The sequence below is a fragment of the Amblyomma americanum genome, chromosome 1 (genome assembly GCF_052857255.1).
Source record: "Amblyomma americanum isolate KBUSLIRL-KWMA chromosome 1, ASM5285725v1, whole genome shotgun sequence".
NCBI lineage: Eukaryota > Metazoa > Arthropoda > Arachnida > Ixodida > Ixodidae > Amblyomma > Amblyomma americanum.
Window position 1 is genome coordinate 81,477,955 of NC_135497.1, and position 24,628 is coordinate 81,502,582.

The 24,628-nt window shown below is 49.2% G+C and overlaps 1 long non-coding RNA gene across 7 annotated transcripts in view; it reads right to left on the minus strand.

Annotated features, from left to right (window-relative positions):
- Positions 1-24,628, minus strand: part of LOC144113115 (uncharacterized) — a 118,712-nt gene that overhangs the window by 61,832 nt on the left and 32,252 nt on the right. For 4 of the 7 annotated variants that reach the window (XR_013310624.1, XR_013310622.1, XR_013310625.1 and 1 more), the window contains exon 10: positions 20,818-21,191. This is a non-coding gene — a long non-coding RNA (uncharacterized LOC144113115). Of the gene's footprint in view, positions 1-19,721; positions 19,850-20,563; positions 20,606-20,817; positions 21,192-24,377; positions 24,601-24,628 lie in introns of those variants that run through there. The other 3 variants (XR_013310628.1, XR_013310623.1, XR_013310627.1) reach the window with 3 other exon arrangements.

The window sequence follows — 24,628 nt, forward strand, 5'->3', positions numbered from 1 at the left end:
CGACCCGTCGGACGCCACGCAAAGATTGTGCGACGTGCTGTGCGACGATTGTGGGTACAATTTCGGTCATTTTAGCGGTCGCGGAGGTGACTGCCAGGGAAATTTGACTTTCTAGGGCATTGAAACGGGCACCCATGCGGGCCTCTAGACGGGCCTCAAGTGCAGCATCCGCGTTCAGGGCTGCGTTCGGTGCCGCTGTAGCGGGGCGAGAGGCGGGAGTGATGTGCTGTTTTGATAGCGATTCTAGGAGCGCAATTTTCTCGAGCAGCATCTCAGTTTTGCCCTCAAGAGCTGCTATTTTGGTTTGCTCGCCACTGCGTGCCGCAGGGGGGCAGGAGGGAGGGGAGGACGAGGCAGCCCTGTCCGTACCGCTCACCTGCGTTCCATGTTTCACGGCGTTGACCCAGGCCCTGGTCTTGTCGTGTGGTGCCGTTGTCGACTGCTTTCCAGTGTCGCCGTGTGGTGGCGGCTGCGTCCACGGGCGCCTGCTGGCTCTTCTGGTGGGTGTCACCGGCTTCTCGGTGTTGTTGTCCCGGCTCGGTAACTGACCCGGGGCGGCCAAGGTGGCGGTTCTTCTTCGAGGCAGCCTTTTTTTTTTTGGGGGGGGGGGGGGGGGGGGGGCTGGTCATCTTGTGCTTGCGGAATTTCGCCGCACACACGCGCGAGTTAGTGGCCTGTGCACCGGCACAGACCGAGCACCGCGGCATACACTCGGGAGGGGCCCGCACCCCCTCCTGAAGCGGGTCCTGTTGCCCACACACACCGCACGTGTTCGGCTGCGTGTTGAGACAAGCATCCACTCGGTGGCCAACGGCCCCACACAGGTGGCAGGCCGGGATCGTACGGTAGTAGTTTTGCACAGGGATGAGCATGTTCTTGTAGTGCACAAAACGTGGTTTCTCCCTCCCGGCGAAGGTGATCCGAGCTTTGTTAGAGGAGCCGAATTTCCTAACCTCGGCGATATCGCGGTGCCTGCCCTCCACTGCACCTCCTTCCGAAGCGATTCAGTAGTGTCCGAGTTGCTGACGGTGACGACACCGTGGCAGACATCGCCTCCGTCTTGTCGAAGGTATCCTAGGAGTGGAATCTTCCCATGCTCGGTGTTAACGGAGATGTCCCCGAGCAGCCGATCAGCCGCCGCCGGGTTCGGGGTGTAAATCACCATGAGGTTTTGTTCACGGGATGGTAGAACCGTAGCAGACGTTGCTACCTCGGGCCCGAGGTAGGCCGTAATGGCGGCGCCGTAGCGATTCTCTGGAAAGGCTTGGTGCAGCGACATATGCTTGCATGGCTTGAGCACAACCACGAAGTCGTCTGGGCCCGGTCTTGGGGGTCGGCGAGGCTTCCAGTTAAGACGGGCCTTGCCTTTGCTTCCTGCAGCACGCGAGGCAGGAGGCTGCGTCTTGCCAGCCGGTGTGCCGGAGGCCGGGGCAGCGATAGACGCCGCAAGCTTGGCTTGATCGATCGAGCGGCGTGCGACCGCTTCGTTGAGAGATTGGTGCCGAAATTTCGGAACAGAAGCGGAGTTGTCCCCTTCCGATGTTGAAACTGTCGTCCAGATCATGCCGTCGGGATCGTAACCCCTCGCGAATGATGCAGGGTCAGCCATTTTACCTAGGGAGTCCGGTTCCACGCCGTTAGGCCAAACTGCGTCGCCCGGGTGTAATTCGGCCGTAAAATTAGGAAACTTGGGCCCACCTGGCGAAATTTGGTGTCCACGTAATCCAGATTGCTTGCTGCGTCGAAATGCGTTGGTCTTGTAGGGGTGAAGAAGATTTAGCCGTGGCTCCAGGCGAAAAACGACGGAGCCGACACGCCACACGTCTTAGTCCGGCGCGCGCTCCCTGGACTCCCCTGATAGCGGGCCGCGGTAGGCTTTGGAGTCTCGACCGAAGTAGAGGGAAGTAGGTCCGGACCTAGTCTAGCGCGGCCCGTGCAGACCTCTGTAGCGCCGAGTATAAAGTTATGTTTTGTACTTTCCTCGAATCTAAAGCCGGCGCTGTGCCGTTTAAGCATTCGAATTCAGCGGTTGGGCTTTTTCTACACCATTTAACCAGCATCGCTTTCTCACTCTATAAAGTCACAGCCTCCACGTCCGTTTATTTTTGGCGCATAGGACGCGTCGGCGCGAGGCGACGCAAGGAACTTTCGCAATTTTCTCATCAGACCGGCAGTTTTGAGAAACCGAAAGTCACAGCGACATTAATTTCTCAATGCCTTTTACTTATTTATTTTATTTAAATAAGATGGCCAGCTGATACAAAGTAGTTTTATTTATGCCGCAAAGGCGAGAATCCCATCTATCAGCGCCTTTCTCGGGCACTGTTTTTTTTTTATTAAGACGTTCGCCAAGTCCGAAGAAAAGTAACACCCCGAAAAAAACTTCGAGGGTTTGCGCGGTGCTAACCAGTGTTGGTAACGCCTCACAAGTAACGGCGTTACCGGTAACGCGTTACTTTTTTTGCTAAGTTAGTAACGTACTCGTTATCATTTGGGAACTGTAACGGGTAACGTACTTACGTTAATGCTGTGTATGTGTATTGAGTGTGTGGCAAGAGATGGCGCCACCATCCCAGCGCCTGTGTGTGCGTGCATGAGTGCGTGGCACGAGACGGCGCCACCGCCGCAGAGGTCACCCAGCAAGTGCTGTGTGTGTGTACGGCAGCGCCGGCCTGTGTAACGTGTAACCCAGGAGAATAAAGATTGCTGTTACGTTATCCCAAAACACCACAACTGGCGACGAGGATGGGATAGCGGGGACCCGGACGCAAGCGAAGACATCGCATCGTGATGCACGCAGGCAAGTGAACTTGCGCCAGTAGCCAGTGAAGTGAAGCACGCTTCGTTCCCGCGCAAACATGGCGACGTTTGGTCGAGTCGAAGAATACGACAAAAAAGAGCCGTGGTCGTCATACACGGAACGGCTGGATGCGTTCTTCAAGGCAAATGGCATCGAAGACGACGATAAGAAAAAGTGGGTATTTTTGTCGACGGTCGGCACAAGCACGTACGCGACGCTCCGTAGTTGGCTAGCGCCCGTAAAGCCTAAAGAAAAGAAGTTTACTGAACTCATGGCTATTCTCAACAGCCACTTCAGCCCCGCTCCATCGGAAATAGCCGAAAGTTATCGCTTCCACACCAGAGTACAGCTCGAGAATGAAAGCGTCGCGGTGTTCGTCGCCGAGCTCCGGCAAATGGCGGAACACTGCAACTTCGGTACGGCGCTGAACCGCATGCTGAGAGACAGACTTGTGTGTGGAATTCGTGACAGAGCCGTGCAGCAACGGTTGTTAGTTGAGAAGAGCCTCACCCTAGATAAAGCGCTGGAGATTGCTAGAACGGCAGAGGCGGCGGAACTCAACGCAAACGAGCTGCGAAAGGGCCACGCGGACATACCGACTTCCCCGGTTCAAGAAGGCTCAGCGAATTATGTCAAGCACAAGAAAAAGCAGCACCTGCAAGGGCTCGGTGGCCAAAAAGGGCAAGACCCGAAGCCTAAAGGCAAAATCAAAACCGGACGCCAAGAGAAGTCCAGGCCGTGTGTACGCTGCGGATCCCGTGATCACAGGCCCCCGGAATGCAAGCACATCAACACAAGGTGTTACAAGTGCGACAAAGTAGGTCACCTGGCGAACTACTGTTTGTCTGGTGCTGAGAAAGGGAAGAAGTTGAGCGCAACTGCAGTGAATGCAGTACAGTCGACCGAGAAGCCACCTGAGTACTACCTGCATTCTTTGCGTGCACAGTCACCCCTGAAGCCAATCACGGTGACATTCATAGTCAATGGAGTGCCACTGGAAATGGAGTTGGATTCAGGTTCTCCCGTTTCGTTAATCTCAAAAGATACTTACCGGCAGCACCAAGGTGTTTTGCCGCAGCTTTCACGGACAGACATCAAGCTGAACTGCATACGTGGAACAATACCGGTGCAGGGAACGCTGGTGGTTGACGTATGTCTTGGCAAGACTACATGTCAGCAGACACTGCTTGTAGTAGCCTGCAAGAGCCCTAACCTGTGTGGCAGGGATTGGCTTACAGCATTTGACCTGCTACCACGCCAAGTAAATGCGACACAGCTCGAAAGCACCACTGAAGGGAAAGTGAAAGAAATGCTGCAGGAGTTTGAAGAGATCTTCAGACCAGGCTGCGGGACACTGAAAGGACCACAGGTGCATATCAACGTTCGACCGGATGCACAGCCACGATACTTCAGACCTCGCACGGTACCCTACGCACTTCGGGCCAAGGTTGAAAATGAACTTCAGCGTCTAGAACGTGAAAACATCATCACACCAGTGGACCATTCTGAGTGGGCTTCACCGATTGTACCAGTACTCAAAGCAGATGGCCAAAGTGTCAGGATTTGTGGAGACTATAAGATCGGTGTGAATCCAGCAGTGGTAACGACACAGTACCCATTGCCAAAAGTTGAAGACATATTCGCATCCTTGCAAGGCGGAGTCAAGTTTTCCAAGTTGGATTTCCGCGAAGCTTACAATCAGGTGCCTGTTGATGAAGAAACCAGTAAGCTACTGGTCATCAACACACACAAAGGTCTCTTTGCTTACAACCGTCTGGCATTTGGTGTTTCATCAGCACCTGCCCTCTTCCAGAGAAGAATGGAAGAAACCCTTCGTGACATCCCAGGCACATCAGTCTACTTAGACGATGTTTTGGTGACAGGAAGAACTGACGCAGAGCACCTTCAGAATCTGCGCAAAGTTCTGCAACGAGTCAAAGAGTCAGGGTTGAAGCTCAAACAGGAAAAGTGTGAGTTTTTCAAACCATCCCTCATTTACTTGGGCCACGAGATCAATGCCACTGGTCTTCAACCGTCAAAGAAAAACACAGAAGCCATCATTGAAGCGCCCGAGCCCAAGGACGTTGGTGAGCTGAGATCCTTCATTGGACTCCTGTCATACTACGGAATGTTTCTGCCGAACCTGTCCACACTACTAGCACCGTTGTATGCACTGCTTCACAAGAACAGTCACTGGAGGTGGACAGATGAAGAACGAAAAGCTTTTGTCAAAAGCAAGGAAGCCATCATGGAGGCAAAAGTGTTGGCACACTATGACCCATCTAAGGAGCTCGTGCTAGCCTGTGACGCTTCGCCGTATGGTGTAGGTGCGGTGCTTTCACATCGTGATAAAGGGGTTGAATTCCCACTAGCATTCGCATCTCGAACTCTCACACCTGCGGAGCGGAACTACTCACATCTGGAAAAGGAGGCACTAGCCATTATATTTGGTGTCACACGCTTCAGAGACTACTTGCTATGTCGCAGCTTTATCCTCATCACTGATCACAAGCCACTGGTCGGCATCTTCCGTGAAGATAAAGCAATTCCAGCCATGACTGCTTCACGTATCCAGCGTTGGGCACTCACACTTGGTGCCTACACGTATACTATTGAGCACCGACCTGGACGTCTCAATGGAAATGCAGATGCCATGAGCAGGCTACCACTGGCAGTGCTCTTTGCTGATCCACCTGAACCACCAGAGCTGGTGAATTCAGTCTCAAGCATGGAAAAACTGACAGTGTCAGTGAAGCAGCTTCAGCATTACACGAGTTGTGATCAAGCCCTAAGCCAAGTGCTGCGGTGGGTCAAGGACGGATGGCCACAAAGCACCCCGGACAAAGCCCTACAGCCATTCTGGCAAAGACGTGATGAGCTGAACACGTACAGAAATCTCTTGTACTGGGGTAACCGAATCGTGGTGCCTACTCCTGCCCAGAAGCATATCTTGGAACGGCTACATGAAACGCACCAGGGAGTGGTTGTCATGAAAGGCATGGCAAGGTCTTTGTTTTGGTGGCCTGGTATGGATGCTGAAATCGAAAAGTGCGCTCGACAGTGTACACAGTGTCTGCAGAATTCTCCAATGCCAGCAAAGTCTGAACCAGTGCCATGGCCTGAGCCGGGTGCATGCTGGGAACGTGTGCACCTGGACTATGCCGGACCATTTGAAGGTAAAATGCTCCTTGTACTTGTAGACGCCAAGTCAAAGTGGCTTGAAGTTATCATCGTGCCAAGTGCAACAGCGGAAAACACTGTAGAGCATTTGAGGGATATTTTTGCACGGTTTGGGCTGCCAAGGTGCATTGTAACAGACAATGGAACCCCATTTACTGGCCAAGCTTTCCAGGCATTCCTTTCGGAAAATGGCATTAAGCACCTACGGACAGCTCCTTTCCATCCAGCATCAAATGGTTTGGCTGAGAGAGCAGTTCGAACTGTAAAGGACGGCCTCAAGAAAACCACGGGTGGAGATCTCAAGCTCCGGCTAGCGAGATGGCTGCTTATGTACCGTAGAGCACCCCGCCCAAATGGAACGTCACCATCTGAGCTGATGTTGGCATACCCAATGAAAGCGAAGCTGGATCTTTGCATTCCTAGAAGGGAGAATGAGAGTGCACCCGAGCAGTTGCTGACAGAATCCAAGAGGCATTGCGGAGAGACGAAAAAGGGACCCAAATACAAGAAAGGTGACAAGGTTGCAGTTCGCAATTTCGGCAGAGGAGCTAAATGGTGGTTGGGCGAAGTTGATGAAACGAACGGAACTTCGATGGTAACGGTTTCAACCCCTCAAGGGAAAGTTCGCCGTCACAACAACCAAGTGAAAAAGCACTTGGCCACTCCAGCACCAAGTACAGCGGGTACACCTGCAAGCACCGAGGAAGACGTGGCCAGCACCGCAAGCACCTGGGAGGCTGCGGCGATGCCATCTGTGAGACGTTCAACTAGAACTGTTCGCAAGCCCCTACGTTACCGATAACCTTCTTAAGGAAGGAGGAGTGCTGTGTATGTGTATTGAGTGTGTGGCAAGAGATGGCGCCACCATCCCAGCGCCTGTGTGTGCGTGCATGAGTGCGTGGCACGAGACGGCGCCACCGCCGCAGAGGTCACCCAGCAAGTGCTGTGTGTGTGTACGGCAGCGCCGGCCTGTGTAACGTGTAACCCAGGAGAATAAAGATTGCTGTTACGTTATCCCAAAACACAACAGTTAACATTTTTCAGTAACGTGAGGTGTCAGTGTGGCTTCTCAGACCCACACGGTCATGGACTCCAAGTTCACGCACTCAGCTTAGGTGAGCCGTATATTCGTGGTGCCGTCGAATCAGACCCCATCAATTCGGGCCAAGCGAAGTAGGCGTCCATGCCCGGCAAACACTTCCTTCTAGCACAGGACACCTGGAATTGGCTGTCAATATCCTGATTGTCGACCCCAACTCTGACAGTACTTAATCGCTTCTCTGCAAGACCAAGATGTGGTGGCTGTGCGATATCGCTAAAGTCGTGACCAGCCTGGGGCTCATTAGATAGGTGACCGTGGCCAAAGCTCGGAGCCGCCAGAGTGCATTTAAGTACATTGGCTCGGAATTTGGATTTGGCAGTTCCGCAGCAGACATCAAAACCCGTGCAGACTCAGTGAAAACACTCGCTGGTTCACACTGGCCCTTCGTCATTGAAGTCTGTGAAGGAAAAAGTGGACAACCAGCCACCTGCATGGTTCTGTACCAGCCCAAACGGGTGCAGTGCCCAAGCCTTGAAGCTTCTGCTTCAAACTCAACCGTGCCAAGAGCAGCTCTTCACGGGAACACGTACAGCGATGACATCTTCGCGTCGCCAAGACAGAGTCACCATTTTTCGTCTCTTGGTCTTTCTCATCGTCCGCGCAGTGAGTGACGCTCCATGCGTTCACCAAATATAAACCCAAATAGACCCATAATCCCGTCTTTAAGATCCTTTTTCCCTGAAGCATCTTGAAAACTCCGTCATTTGGAAAATGTCACACAATTTCCGTTCTGAAAATTCCTTGAAACTCCGTAAAAATTTCCTTTTTGCCAAAATTTACTCTTCAGGTTCCCTGAAAAGATATGGAAAATTCTTCCGAATGGAACATCACTGCGCGCCGTCCTTGAGCTTGGCGCGCCAGCTTTCATGACGCCGGCCAGGTCGTGGAGATGGAACGGCGGCGCCTCCACTCTCCGGAAGAAGAGCTCCAGCATGATCCTGCGGCCCCCAATGCTAGTCAATGGCAGTAGTGCAAATTATCCACAAGCTGGTTATGTGTCAGCAGCTCCGTGCCACCACCGTAGAAAATTCGGCGTCGGCGTTGACCGAAAGACCACGGGCATGGCTCTGGCAGGTGGTTCCCACAGAGCAACCTAGGAGGAAGGTGGGCCACCTAGGTCACGTGACCTTGCGGCGTCCTCGCGACCTGCCCACCATGGCAGTTGGCAGTTAATTATTGGTCGCTCGGGAACAGCGGCCTGGGTCGAACAAGGCCCTCCGCTGGGAGCACCTGTCATCGCAGGGCCATCGCTTAACCGCCGCAGCAGGAGTGGTGTGAGGACTCCCAGTGATCTATGAATGTAAAGTCGAGAACAACCTTCTGCATATATGGGAATTAACCCATTACGCTATCGCGTCATACTCTTAAGGCAGAGCTTAAGTGTCCCCTCCAACTTTTGTTTCACAAAACCTGCATACACCACTATCGACATTACCTTTAACCTTTGGGTTGCCTGCCGCTCCACAGCCATTTGGATGAGACGTCCGACAAGAGCTGTACAGTGCACGTGAATTCCACTGTGGACGTGAAGTCCTCATACCACTACCAGCGCAGTGGTTAATTGATGCGCCAACTGCCTGCTGACTCTCGAACGCGCTTGACTACACCTTAACTTCTCTGTCTCAATCACAGACTGGCTAGATGCCAGAAAAGCAGGGAAAGTCAGGGCAAGTGCTCTGACTGTTGGCGGATTGTAATTATGACAGCATTGTTTTCTGAAGTTCTGATTCTTTTGAACCATTCTGTGGTGAGGAAGAGGCTTCAATCCCGCGGCTTTCCCGTGTTGCGTGTGTTGCTTGTATCATTCGATGCCGAGCGAGCAGTCCCGGGACGAATCTCATGGGGGGACGATCGCATGATGTGTCCCCCCAACCCAAAGCGAAGGGGCGGTCATGAACACCCCCCCCCCCCCCTGTCCCCTCGCGATTTACGGCACTGCTCAGCACATCCCCCCCCCCCCCCCCCCCATACTTCGAAGGATTTTTGAACTTAGCACTGGAGTGTTGTCTTTCTAGCAGTAAGGCTTGGTCTTGCGGCAGAGCACGCTTCACAGGAGACTTCGCTCGAGCCGTTCAAAGGCATAGATCTGTGCACTGAGGGGTGGATTAGAAAGTGGGCTGCTTTCTGCTTTCTGTAAAGATGCAGACAGCACGGCGGATTAGCGAGCAAACGCAAATTGAAGAAATTTTAGCTCAAGTTTTAAAGAGAAGATGAGCGTGGGAAGCACGCGTGCGCAGTGCTAGCAACAGGTTGTCTGATTGGCAGGGATGCCAAAGAAAACGAAAAAGTTTTCTGGGACGGCCGAGAGTCGGACTGAGGGTCGAGCTTAGCGAATTTATTGCAACAACACTGTCGCGCTGGGTGAAAAACAGGATAAATTCGAGGTCATCGGCTAGGAGGGACCTTTGTTAAGCAGTGCACACGGTTAGGGTGATGAGAGGTAAAATAATTCTGCGCAGTGGGTGCGAAAACCAAAGTTGTAGCCTGGGCGTCTGCTTCGAAAATCCTGGCGGCGCGTATTCTCCGGAGGCTGCGCAGGCGCGTCCCGACTTTCGAGTTGGCGCGGCCACGGACCCTGTCAATGCACGCTCGTAGTCTGGCGCGCTTTGATCTGTGTACAAAAGAATAATAATAATAACTCACCTTTTTGGCAATTTCGGTATGCTATTCTCCATGTCGTATAGAGCTTTTAAGCATCTTTGAATAAGTTCTTCAGAAGTTCATTGTTTAGTATGGTCCTTCAGCAGCCTTGTCAATTCAGACCACCATGAGTTGAATCCAGTACTTCCTCAGCGACCCAGGGTTTCTTAATGCGCGTAGACGTGCTTATTTGGTCAAGGAGACAACACGCAAAGCAAAAAAAAAACAATCTTTTTCGTACCTTGAATGTGTTTATTTTCGTGATGATGTTGTCGTTCCCCGCGAATTCATTCCAGGGTAAGCAGTTGCTTCTAGAGCACTGCGCTCACTCGGGCCGGGCCGGAAAATGGGCTCTTTCGCTGGTCCGGGCCCGGGCCGGACTGGGGCCCATACATTGAGGGCCTGCGTATGGTATTCGATTCGTCATATCAGGGTGAAGCACACATGGGGTGTTCTAGCAGCGGCACGAATAAAATAGGGCCTTGGTATTTGTACAGAAAAAAATATAACTATTCAGCGCTTATTTACTAATTTTTGGTAGCTGCTATAGTTACGTGTTCCTCACATGAAAAATATATAAACAATGCTGTTGTTTTTTCCTGGACTGTTGCTCGAACCGTCGCGGAAATGAAAGAATCCCGGAGTTAATATCTTTCCAGTGGTAGTAGCAGTGGTTTATTAATAAATCACTGCTTATACATTTTGCTGACGCGGAATGAGAGAAAGCTCATTTGTAGGTTGACTTTAATCAGCGTCACTCACTGTGCTATGTCTAAGTAATTTCGGACGAGCATCACTGGCCGCGTCGAACGCCGACGACCCAGCGAAGCAAAACTGTGAGCCAACCATGCTAAACACATGCTTTCGCACCTCTACTCGGTTTAAGTGCGTTGAAACCCTACTTTTTTATTTAATGAGCTTTCGTCTTTGCCGAATAAAAAGAGCTACGCTAAGGCTACTTCGGCGGCAGTAGGTGGGTCGGACTGTTTTTATGGCGCTCGACAACTTCCATTTCGCCCTCGAGCGTTTAAGGCCATATTTGAGAACAATGTCAACTAATTAATAAAGTAAGCGTAGCGAAAAAATTAGCCGCTACTTTACATAACTCCTAATAACATTCATTTGATTTCACTTGAGAACATGTCCAACATTATCGGGCAAAAATTTTGAAAATTCGAAAATTGAAAGATATTCTTATGTAAATATTGAAGGTAATGGTCCATTCTTCTGATATGTAGCGAAATCTTTCTTTTAAAATGTTTCCATCGCGTTCGCATCGTACTGTTAAGACTGCCACAGAAAACCAATGAGGAACCCTTTTGGTGATAGCAGTAACGTTAATAGAAAAAAAAATATACAAGACTGCCGTCGGGTGATCTGTGGATGTATTGATTGTTATCGTGAAATTTTACATTATATGAAAAAATCCTGTTCATAAACGGTTTCCTGCTCAAAAATGCCTTTGGCCAGAATGGTTGGGCATGAGGAAGCTTTTTTTTTCTAAATTTTGGTCCATTTTAGCTGGAATGCCCCAGTAAACTTTCCTGTTGAGAGCAGTAAACATGCCTCGGTAAAATCAGGGGTCCTCACTCAGGCTCACTCAAACTCACACAGTCTCGGGCTCACTCGAACTCGTGGCTTATTCAAGCTCACAGCTCATGTGGACTCACTCCAGCTCATCCGGGGTCAGCCACTTGAGACGACTCGCCAGTCACTTTCACTCACAACTCATTTGGGCTCGCTCATTTCGACTCATCTGGGCTCACTCATTCATTTCGACTCGAGGTTAATTTGGGCTCACTCTCCACGTGGCTCACTGCCGCACTCGCACGCGCGTAAGCTGCTGGTCGCGAGATCGACTTACAGGTGGCGGCACCGTCGATCCACTAGTGTGGATCGGCAGCTGGCGGCGCCTCCTGAATGGAACTTACGAGGCTTTCTGCCGAAGAAAACGTGCCCTCTGCAATGGATGAGTGACATTCTTCCTAACGTGTTCTGATTTTGCATAGAAACGCGTAGAATCGGTGAACGATACGAAACAGAAGCGCGAATTGTAGAACAACACGGGACCGGCACACAAACTCATAACACTTGTGATTTTTTTCACTGTATACTTATACTGGTGTCAGAGAGGGAAGTTTAGTGTGACTGCCAGCGGGTGCGTTTCGTCTCATGTAGCTACACTCAGAAGACAAAAGTGCCTATCGATACGCACTTTTTTCCAGCAACGCAGTGCAAGCGCTTTCTAAGACGAAGCCGATGTGCCTGTCTTCCAAGACGCGCTTCTCTGGGTGGAGACACGACCAACTTCGGGGCGATACTGTAGTTGCTATGCTAGCATTTTCTAAGCCCATGCAGAGGCGTACGTACCTCCCGACCTGACCTGCCTCAAGAAAGGCACGCTCTGGTTCACTAGCGTTCTTGAGTCGAGGATTAAGCGGGTTAAATGCAGGCTGGCAGTGTACAGCCCAGCAGGTGTGTCCGCAGATGGTGAGCGCACGTATCTGGTCTTGCTGCAAGACGCCGTCACTTCTCCGAATTGTTCCCCCAAAGTAAATCACGTCGGCATTCTACAAGAATTTTCGACGCGCAGAAAAGCTGACTGTTCATGTGTACTTTGTGAAGAGTGTTTCAGCCGAGTGGAGTGAGCTGGCGGAACTTACTGCCAGGCTATATGATTTTTGCAGCCAATTTCAATGAATTAATAGTTTGACGCGGCGCCAATGAATCTGAACGCCAGGGTCACTAGTTTAAATTGATAGTGTGGCCGTGTGACAAGAGTATTACGGACACCTAAATTTAGGGGACAGTTATACAAAACAATAGCGTATCCAGTATAACATACACAAGATAAAAAATATTCGCACTGCAGTTGGATATACCATAGCAAGCAGGCTGACAACAAATATAGAGTGCGTTAAGGAACCATCTATTGTCATATGCGCATTGCCACACACGTTCGTTTTGACGCATCTAAAACGCTGGAAAGAAGAACGACGAGTCCACGAAGAAATACAATCAGGTCAACACGATAGTCAAAAGGCACAAGTGAGAAAAAATAATATAAACTGACCACTCGCAGTGAATGACTCGAGACATCGTAGGAGTTTGTTTTGTTATTGTAAATTCTGTTTTTTTTTTCAAAGAATGACTCTACATTTTTCAAGGAGTTTGGAGGGAATGAAGATTTCTTTAGCACTGTAATTAATTATCGTCAGTGCCAGCCTTATCCAAAACATAACTTGGGGGATATTTGAAAAACAGGCACCGGGAATAAAACCTTCCATATTCATTCGCTGTTCCGAAAGGAATCAATTGCCTTCGTATTTGTGCGACTATTAACACGTATAGTTCCTCGCCAAGTAAACACCATCACGTATGAAGGGAAAGATAGTTAAGCACGTATGCCATTCAGTGGTATTATATTCCGCTCCGTGGAGTGACGTAGTACATATGTTTTTCGTATTCTTCGCAGTTCTTACAAAAATGTTGATCTCTTAAAGGGAAGGTGAAAAGGTTTTTTTTAGAATACGAGGTTGTGCAAGAATTCGAATGTATGAAGCTTCTTGGTAAAGCATGCCAAGTCGTTTTGCGCTAGAATTTAAAATGGTCACGCAATCGCCGATTAAAACCGCGACGATGTTTAGGCTTCTCACTGCGCTGGGGAAATGCGGGGAAACTGGTGATAACGTCATCGTTGCCAAAATTTCAGATGACCGCTGCCTTCGCCCACATGCTGCCGTGCGTCGTCCGGTGCAGTCAAACAATTCTTCGTGGACTTTCACTTTCGGTGGCGTAGGTTGTTTTTTTCTTGGAACAAACGTTTTTTTTTCTGGAAATGTAGTGCCACCGCAAGTGACGTCATCACTGCTGTATCTGCCCGTCGCTGTGCACTGCAGAGAAGCCTAAACGCCGACGTGGTTTTACTCGGCGGTCGCGCCTCCATTTCAAACGCTAGCACAAAAATAGTTCGCATGCTTTACCAGCACGTTTCACACATTCGACCGCTTTAATCTCGTCCAGTACTAAAACCTCTTCACTTGCCTTTTACACAGCTTCGTCCCACCGCCCACTTTGAACCACGCGAAAGCACATGCGCAGTTTCTGTTTCGAAGTTGGTAAAGCGCCCATTTTACTACCGTAGAAATAAGAACGACGGAAGACGCGGCTGCAGTAATTTTATTGTTCTTGTAAAAAGTATACAGGAACACTCGTAATAAATGTTCGGGAAGATGTTATTTCGCCTCACGTTATTATTCGCATTATACTGGTGCCACCTCGAAGTCAAACCTGCGGATGAAGCTGATTAAGAGATAAACGTATTTGATTCACATTTGATTCATATTTGACTCACAAGTATTCCCTGTAAACTTTTGGAGCATGTTATATATTCTCATCTGGTCAATTTTCTTGAGTCTAATTCCTTCTTTGCAGCTGAACAACACAGTTTCAGAAAGACGTTCTCATGCGAAACACAACTCATATGTTTTACTAATGACCTGTTTACCCATGCTGACATGAACTTCGATGTAGACTGCGTGTTTTTGGACTTGGCGAAAGCGCTCGATACTGTTCCACATGGTCTCCTAATTTTTAAACTTAGCATGCTTAATATTGATCCAAATGTTCTAAACCGGATTAGAAGCTTTCTGTCAAATCGAACTCAGTATGTTTCTGCTAACGACTGCTCATCTTCTCACATTTCCGTAACATCGGGCGTACCCCAGGGATCGGTACTGGGACCTCTTCTCTTCCTTATCTACATTAACGACCTTCCTAAATGCATTTCCCATTCATCTATCAGGCTGTTCGCAGATGACTGCGTCGTTTATCGCAAAATAACTGACCACACTGATTCTATTAAGCTTCAAGAAGATCTTAACAGCGCATATCTAACTGGTGCGATAAATGGTCCATGCGACTAAATGCTAACAAATGTAATACCTGTATTAACGACAGTTCAGTTAAACACCAGTTGAGGATTTCAACTGCCGTTCAACTCAACTGGAATCGCCGGCTGTTACACGAGCACCTCGCGTTCAGTTCAGTTAGCACTCTAGCCACATGACCTCGCGTCTAGAGCGAAGTGTAAATAAGAAAAGAGCAGTGCGTGTATTTTTTTCTTGTTGTAAATGATCGCAGTGCACATATTCTTTCCTATAGGGACAATTCTTTTTGTCTATTTTTTGCTTTGGGGTAGAAATTTGCGCGTGCCGAAGCCCACTGAGCCAAGACAATCCAGTAAGGGGGCAAGGAGCCGACACGCCACACGTCTTAGTCCGGCGCGCGCTCTCTGGACTCCCCTGATAGCGGGCCGCGGTAGGCTTTGGAGTCTCGACCGAAGTAGAGGGAAGTAGGTCCGGGCCTAGTCTAGCGCGGCCCGTGCAGACCTCTGTAGCGCCGAGTATAAAGTTATGTTTTGTACTTTCCTCGAATCTAAAGCCGGCGCTGTGCCGTTTAAGCATTCGAATTCGGCGGTTGGGCTTTTTCTACACCATTTAACCAAGCATCACTTTCTCACTCTATAAAGTCACAGCCTCCACGTCCGTTTATTTTTGGCGCATAGGACGCGTCGGCGCGAAGCGACGCAAGGAACTTTCGCAATTTTCTCATCAGACCGGCAGTTTTGAGAAACCGAAAGTCACGGCGACATTAATTTCTCAATGCCTTTTACTTATTTATTTTATTTTAATAAGATGGCCAGCTGATACAAAGTAGTTTTATGTATGCCGCAAAGGCGAGAATCCCATCTATCAGCGCCTTTCTCGGGCACTGTTTTTTTTTAATTAAGACGTTCGCCAAGTCCGAAGAAAAGTAAGACCCCGAAAAAAACTTCGAGGGTTTGCGCGGTGCTAACCAGTGTTGGTAACGCCTTACAAGTAACGGCGTTACCGGTAACGCGTTACTTTTTTTGCTAAGTTAGTAACGTACTCGTTATCATTTGGGAACTGTAGCGGCTAACATACTTCCGTTAACATTTTTCAGTAACGTGAGGTGTCAGTGTGGCTTCTCAGACCCACACGGTCATGGACTCCAAGTTCACGCACTCAGCTTAGGTGAGCCGTATATTCGTGGTGCCGTCGAATCAGACCCCATCAATTCGGGCCAAGCGAAGTAGGCGTCCATGCCCGGCAAACACTTCCTTCTAGCACAGGGCACCTGGAATTCGCTGTCAATATCCTGATTGTCGACCCCAACTCTGACAGTACTTAATCGCTTCTCTGCAAGACCAAGATGTGGTGGCTGTGCGATATCACTAAAGTCGTGACCAGCCTGGGGCTCATTAGAAAGGTGACCGTTACCAAAGCTCGGAGCCGCCAGAGTGCATTTAAATACATTGACTCGGAATTTGGATTTGGCAGTTCCGCAGCAGACATCAAAACCCGTGCAGACTCAGTGAAAACACTCGCTGGTTCACACTGGCCCTTCGTCATTGAAGTCTGTGAAGGAAAAAGTGGACAACCAGCCACCTGCATGGTTCTGTACCAGCCCAGACGGGTGCAGTGCCCAAGCCTTGAAGCTTCTGCTTCAAGCTCAACCGTGCCAAGAGCAGCTCTTCACGGGAACACGTACAGCGATGACATCTTCGCGTCGCCAAGACAGAGTCACCATTTTTCGTCTCTTGGTCTTTCTCATCGTCCGCGCAGTGACTGACGCTCCATGCGTTCACCAAATATAAACCCAAATAGACCCATAATCCCGTCTTTAAGATCCTTTTTCCCTGAAGCATCTTGAAAACTCCGTCATTTGGAAAATGTCACACAATTTCTGTTCTGAAAATTCCTTGAAACTCCGTAAAAATTTCCTTTTTGCCAAAATTTACTCTTCAGGTTCCCTGAAAAGATATGGAAAATTCTTCCGAATGGAACATCACTGCGCGCCGTCCTTCAGCTTGGCGCGCCAGCTTTCATGACGCCGGCCAGGTCGTGGAGATAGAACGGCGGCGCCTCCACTCTCCGGAAGAAGAGCTCCAGCATGATCCTGCGGCCCCCAATGCTAGTCAATGGCAGTAGTGCAAATTAGCCACAAGCTGGTTATGTGTCAGCAGCTCCGTGCCACCACCGTAGAAAATTCGGCGTCGGCGTTGACCGAAAGACCACGGGCATGGCTCTGGCAGGTGGTTCCCACAGAGCAACCTAGGAGGAAGGTGGGCCACCTAGGTCACGTGACCTTGCGGCGTCCTCGCGACCTGCCCACCATGGCAGTTAATTATTGGTCGCTCGGGAACAGCGGCTTGGGTCGAACAAGGCCCTCCGCTGGGAGCACCTGTCATCGCAGGGCCATCGCTTAACCGCCGCAGCAGGAGTGGTGTGAGGACTCCCAGCGATCTATGAATGTAAAGTCGAGAACGACCTTCTGCATATATGGGAATTAACCCATTACGCTATCGCGTCATACTCTTAAGGCAGAGCTTAAGTGTCCCCTCCAACTTTTGTTTCACAAAACCTGCATACGCCACTATCGACATTACCTTTAACCTTTGGGTTGCCTGCCGCTCCACAGCCATTTGGATGAGACGTCTGACAACAGCTGTACAGTGGACGTGAATTGAAGAAAAAAAATGGCTGGGGTTCAACGTGGCTTGAACCTAGATATACGAGCGAAAGCTCTGTTAAGCATGGTCTCCACTGAGTCAAGGTCAAGGTCAGGTACCCAATGGTCAAACTACCATAGCTTGGACCATACCACCAAGCAGTTAAGTTCAGTTAGACCTTGTAAGGTATTGAAGTTCATAGTCGATGTGGTGCCCGCTGTCTCAAATCAAGGGTGAAGGTCAAGGGGTATTCACACGGGCGATGTTATCCCTCCCCAAGCGAGGGCGGCTGCGTACACGTCACGCCTGCCAGAGTGCTCGCGGCGACGCAATTTCCTGTTTTGCTCGGGCGGCCGACGCCGACGCGGGAGGGGACCGTTCGCTCGGCCGCTACGTTCAGTCCCTGCGTCCCCGGGAGAATGCGGCGGCAGTTCGGTCTCGGTGCCACGCGTTGGGGCCGCCGTGAGTGGCGCTCCGGTGTAGATGGAGCTGTATTACGAGTTCTTGCGGTGGATTTCGCGCACGTTGGACGTAGAAGAATGCGTGCGCTAAGAATGTACGAATAAATAACATTTTTGAAGTCCAATATTTATGAACTGGTTAGAGCAAGACGCGTTTTGCGGCATACGTCGTCTTTGTGTTTGCATCTTCTCCGAGTTTCTTCTCTTTTATCTTTCGCGCATGTTTTTTTTTTCTCTCATTATTCCCCCCTCGACTGTCGGCATTTTCCCCCCTCAGATCACCACAACCCCGCTCCTTGAGCATGGTACACCCAGACGGCGGCTTTTGTTGTAAAACACATAAAAACTGCCTCGTCGCTGCGAAAAATCTTAGCTTTCGCCCCCCCCCCCCCCCCCCCCCTGAAGAAATGCACAAAATTCGAGATGCATGAAGCACGACAGGAATGATGAGGTACACCAGACAGGCGCTTCTTTCCTTTTCAACCCTTTGCACTGTGCCTTCGCAACCTAATCTCCCTTGTCGCATTGCTTGGCGTCGCGGCCAGCGTGGGAATGGGATAGTTTCCATCTGTTTGACGTTCACAGTGCGCATGGTCTCAGTGCGCACGGTCACTCAGACCAGCTACGCTTCGCGGTTGGCCTTTCTGTGAACGAACCGGACAGGCCGTACTGAACTTCGCGTCTTTACTGCAATATTTCGCCGTGTAGTGAATAATCATTAGTTTTCAGAAGCGCCTGTCTTTCACACAGCAACGCCGCTTTTTCTCGCATAGATCGTCGTCATCCTCGGTTTCCAGTAAAGACGCCAACAGCACGTACTTGCGCCTTTTTGCGACGTCCATTTCTGCTACTCTGGATCTTGCAGCGCCAGACATTTCGAGATGTATTGGGCTCCGGTGCTGGGAACTTTCCGTGTTTCCTTTTTTCGGTTTCTTTTCCCTCTTATTTCCCTTCAATCTGTTTCTTTTTTTTTCTTTTTAGCCTTCGCCGTCTTCAAAGAACAGCAACACCAGCCGTCTGGCCGTTTTTTAACACTTTTCACTCCTGTTTCCGGCGCCCGGTAGCTTCGCGCGTCTGGATCCCCCGCGGTGGCTCCCTTCTGCCCTTGTGAATCGTGAATTTGGGAGCGGGAGAGGAGTTTGGCCGGCCGGTGATGTAGCACGCCTCCCCTCCCCGTCCATCTGCGCCGATGTCCCCCGTGTGAATACCGCATAAAGTTACCAATGGTCATAGCCATATGATCGCGTGGCTATACTACCATAGCTTGGGCAATACCTCCACGCAGTTAAGTACGATTTGATCTTGTGAGCCACTGAAGGTCATTGTCTCATCCACATCGAAATTCGAAGTTGTACATCAAAGAGTACAGCTCTGGCTCTAAAGAAAAAAAAAGTCCACAGGCAATGGGCCTCATCTGAGCCAGCAGTACTCCCATGCCGCCGACGTGTGCCACTCCTTTTACTATTTAGTGCTTCTTTGCTTGACTGCTACTCCTGGAGAAGCGCGTTGCCTTCATGCTGCATTAAGCCGCTGAAAATGCAAAAAGAAAACAGAGAAGCAATCTGCAGCTTCCGTCGAGATATTTTGCGAGCTCAATTTCATTCGAACTACACTGTCACACTTACCAGAGTTAGCTGCAATTAGGAAAGCGCAGAAAATGTCATTTCTCGCACAAATGAGCATTGTCATGTTGGTTTTGTGGTATTAAACTACTAAAATTGAATCAAAGCTACAAATTAGCCCATGGAAGTGTGAGATTCAACGCTCTGCAAGCAGAAGCATGCGCTCTGATTAGTTAGCAGCTCTTGCGCTTCGGCATAAGAGGGCAGAGAAATCAGTCTATTGCAATATCTTGCAGCGCTTCAGTAGTCTCGATTGGCGCCTTTAATGCGGTGCAAGATACGTAGACCGACCGCGTGGACAGCAGGAGGTGGAAAATTATGTACAGTGTAATGGCGGCACCCTTATGATAGCCGTGAAAACGAGGCGACCACCAGAAATGGCACATACAAAAAGCAGAGGTACGTTTTTAGCTTTATTTCCTTTCCTTTGCTAGAACATAAAGCTCCTCTGGCGTTGGGGCACCCGACCTTCTGTCAGTGGCGTTTCCTTTTCAGTTCCCTTAGACGAACCTGTTGACAAGAATGAACAGTACGTAAGTTTTCATTTGCAGCAGTTTTTTAATGAAGAACTTGGTGCACATACAAAAAATAAAAAGATGCAATGAGAGACTGACATCGCAACGACTTCGTTACCAGGAAAGCAGTTCAAAGAATACTCTGTCAAATTAGGTGCTTAACGAGTATGTCAACAATTACAACATAGAAAACCTTGACAGTGGAACACCTTGAGTGTGAGCGACGCGTATCCTTACTGACGCCGGTTATCGCTTATTAAATTACTGAGCACGACGACTTTCACCTGGTAAAGTAAGTCTTTCAGCACACCTGTTCTAGTTGAATGAGGTATGCAGTCAGCGCGCTCGAAAAAAGATAATCCCTACGGTACCATGCTCAGAAAAGATGACAAGCTGAGCGGAGGTTTGCTGACAGTTTTCGTACAGCCTGAATTAACTGGAAGGCTAGCTGTCATATGTGTAGCGTCCATATCCGGCGTGCTCGGTTTGGAACGCACTGAAATCGCCACCAGAACATGCTATTGTTCCTCGGTCTTATAGCGTACTCACGAAATCTAAACGCTTTCAAAGACTTATAGCACTTCACGTAGATAAAAGGCAGTAATGTTTCATCTTCTCATGTCACACATCTCGGAAACACGACTTATTAACTATAATGTTGGCCAAAAAACAGATTAAAAATCGTACGAGTCCCACGCGCAGTTCTTACATCGACCATCGCTCCATCCTTTCCCGTCAAGTTACAAGTCCGCTGTCAGAAAAAAAAAAAAGAAAAGAGGGGGGTGGTACTCAGGAATTGCGCCACGAATCTTTTCTTTCGAATTTGATCTTATTTACAAAAAACCTGTTCTAATTCACAAGAAAATAAATCTGCATAACCGCAAGTGGCACACAGTCGTTCCCGGCCCGCGTTCTCGCGACCAGGACCAACATGCTCGTACCGATGTTAAGGGCTTTGCATACCTTGTCCAGTGAGGCAGTCGTCGGCGTGGTTGCCGGAGCGTGAGACGTCCTTCAGGTCGCTTACTGTCTTGGCCTGCTTGTCAGTTTCAGAACAAGGCTCACCCGCGCCGCTCTCTTTTTTCCCTTGGCCAACCACGTTGGTTTCACACAACGGCGTGAATTCCTGCAACTGGCAGTTGTCGAGCGGCTCTGGCAAGCCCGAGCTGAAATCGAACTTGCACCGCAATTTGGGACATGGAAGAAGCCCCTCTTCGAAGATGTCGGCTCCGTCGTTTCTTCCATCACCCCAGCTGCATCCGCCTGATGCTGTTGGCTGCTGCTGTTTACGGCTGCGTTCACCATGACTGGCAGATCCACTGATAGATTTCCTGCAACTAAAACAACAGAATTCACTCAGCCAGCTTCTTCGTTCGAGGTGTAAGCCTCGGTGAATGATTGTCCTCGCCGCAACCTTGTCTAACTGTAGAGCGCGGCTAAATGAGGTGAAGGATGGTATTAAAATATTCACCACACCATGCTCTGCTGACGGTCGAGGATTTTGCACCTGGCGTTTCATTAGTCATGGTCGAGCCTCAAACCGCTTCAAGATTAAGTATGGCGACATTTTAGTGGAACAAGATACAAACCCAAAGGGTGGCAGGGATATTGGATTTCGGTGCCTGTGACGATTTCTGTGACACGCACTAGGTTCTCATCTTACTATATCACATAGAAAGGTTTGTAGTTTATGGGGCTTAACGCCCCAAAATGACTCAGGTTATTAGGGACGCCGTTGTAAAGGGCTCCGGAAATTTCGGCCACCTGGAGTTTTTTCACGTGCACTGACATCGCACAGTACACGGGCCTCAAGAATTTTTCCTGCATCGAAATTCGACCGCCGCGGCCGGGATCGAACCCGCGTCTTTCGGGTCAGCAGCCGTGTGCCATAACCACTCAGCCACTGCGGCGGCTCACACAGAAAGGAACATTGCACCAGCGAAGTGCACAGGCCGCGGCAGGTAGGTAGATGGGAAATGTTCACCATCAATCTAAACTACTAACCAGCAGCTTCCGCGCACTGGTTAAACGTTTCCAGAGGCGTTTTCTCGAGTGCCTCTCAAACATGCAGCAAGTATTAGGCCTAAGTAACGTTCGTGCTGCTTTTTCTAAAAGGGGACTATGAAAGTATTCACCCATTTGCTTGATATCTCGGTCACTGATTCCTCACAGATGATTACAAGAAATATGAGAGCACAAGTGCGACTTACAAGACGCTGTTACGTTCCGCAAAGCCCGAACTTGACGGGGAGAGCCGTGGGTATGTGCCATTAAGCCTGTGGTCATTATCATCAGCCTGACAACACCCACTGCAGAGCAAAGGCCTCTCCCATGTCTCTCCAATTAACCCTGTGATTTGCTTGCTGTGCCCACCCTATGCCTGCAAACTTCCTAATCTAATGCGCCCACCTAACCTTCTTCCGCCCCCTGCTATGCTTGCACTCTCTTGGAGGCCACTCCGTCACCCTTAAGGACGAGCGGTTATCTTGCCTTCGCTTTACATGCCCTGCCCAAGCCCATTTCTTCCTCTTGCTTTCGACTAGGATGTCATTAACACGAGTTTGTTCCCTCACCAACTCTGCCTGCTTCCGATCCCTTAACGTTAGACCTATCATTTTTCTTTCCATGGCATCATCATACTTGCGGGGAGCAACTAAATGCGAAAATCATTGTCCCTCACCTTTGTGCATGGGCAGGCATTTTGCTTTTCAGCTGCAATTTCCACCCTTGTCCTTTTTTTTTCTTGTGCACATCTTCATGTTAGTAAACAAAATAATAACAATTGCAAGCTGGCCGAGAGGAAAAATCCAACATTCGTCTTCTAACTGTACCAGGAGGATTTCCGGTAAATATCATTACCAGAAATTAGGGACAAGCGCTTCTGGCTCCTTTGGCCGCAATCACGTGGTGCACGGATTTGAACATTAAAAATAGCTTGCTGACGTGACCCATGGCGTAAAAACGAAAGAGAATGACAGAGTGGCTGCAAAACAGAATGTTAGGTGGCTACGCTTATAGCGGCCCTGGCTGTCCGCTATCCCGAATTCTCATTAATGTTGTGCAAGAGCGATGTGGGGAGGAATATAAAACCGGCGTTTCAAGCGCGCACAACTTTCAAAAATTTTTTAGCCGAACTTATTACACTTAATGCATGACGACACACACTTACTTGCAGGTCAGAGACGCTTATTTAGAGCTAAATTCAGTTCATACTAAGCACGAGAATCATGGAAAGCGTGGCGAGGACGAAAAAATGAGCCAGCGCTGAGGCAGCGATAGAATGTCGAGTGTTAATACATTTAACATAGGTCGCCGGTTCGAATGCTGCAAGCTAGGCTCCAGCATAAATAGCAAGTTTATGCTGCACGAAACACGAAATTGTATGCCACCACCGTGAACACTCTGCAACAAGCGGTTGAGCCGCAGTATTATATATGAAGATTCGTAAAGGTGAGGAATTGGGGGTACATAGGTCGCCGTTGTGAATCCCTGCTGAGAGTTAGGCTCAAGTGTAACAAGCAAGTTTATGCTGCACGAAACGAGAAATTGTATGCCACCATCCCGAACACTCTGCTGCAAGTGGTTAAGCCGCAGTATTATATATGAAGATTCGTAAAAAGGAGGAATTGGGGTACACAGGTCGCCGTATCGAATCCCTCCCGAGAGCTAGGCGCAAGCGTAACTAGTAAGTTTATACTGCACGAAAGGCGAAATTGTATGCCACCACCCCGAACACTGAGACGAGGTTGAGCTGCACTATTATATATGAAGATTCGTAAAGACGAGGAATTGGGGTACATAGGTCACCGTTTCGAATCCCTGCTGAGAGCTAGGCTCAGGCGTAAATTGAAAGTTTATGCTACACGATTATGCTGCATTATTGCACCATTGATTGCTCGTCAGCTATGACTTGTTTAGCTGTATACGCTGATTGCAAATAAGCCTGCTATAGTAGATTGGTTTTAAAAATGCCAGTACCCTCACTACAATGGAGGAAAAATAGAAAAAACTTATGTTATAAAATGTGGCGAGATCTCAAACTAAAATTATGCATTATATTTCTTAACTGAATACCCGTGACAACAAATTATTATTCTGTATAAAATGAAAATAGTGCTCCAATAACTGTGCATATCAAAACATTTTCATAATTGGTAATAAACAGTGTTTCAAAACGTTTGATTGTAAGTTTAGGGTGGCCAGATTTTTCTGTACATAATTTTGAAGGTTCTTTTTGTTTCGGACATTGAAATTACTCTTGCTTACGTTAAAACAATTTTTGTTATCACACAGGGAATTTGTTTTTGTTTTCAAGTGGTGATTTTGGAGTAAGTTCTTTAAAGACGACTGGAGTCGATCCCAGTCTACAAATGTGTACTTTCGATTATAATTTTTTGCATAATAATCAACAAAGGCTTAAAAGGTATTAAGTGATAAATGTTATGCAGTAATCCACTTCAATCTTTGTGAGCACTCTGTAGTATTTGTTGCGTAAAACCCAACAGCGCCATTGTCGTGCTTACATCGTCTTGAGGACTGTCGCAGTCGTGGCCTAGTGGTCTGGGCGTCCGCTTCGGCTGAGGGAGGTGGTTGGTTCGAAACCCACCGCCGGGCACCCACCGGTAAACATGTGTACAAGCCACCCCCGGCCTGGCGCCCGGCTTCTTCGGTGGTGTGTGCTTGGAGGAGGCTCCGCAAACCCCGCTGCATTCCTTCCGGGGCAAACCCAGTTTCGAACAACTCAACCTGCAAAGGTGGTTCGTGTTTCACTCCC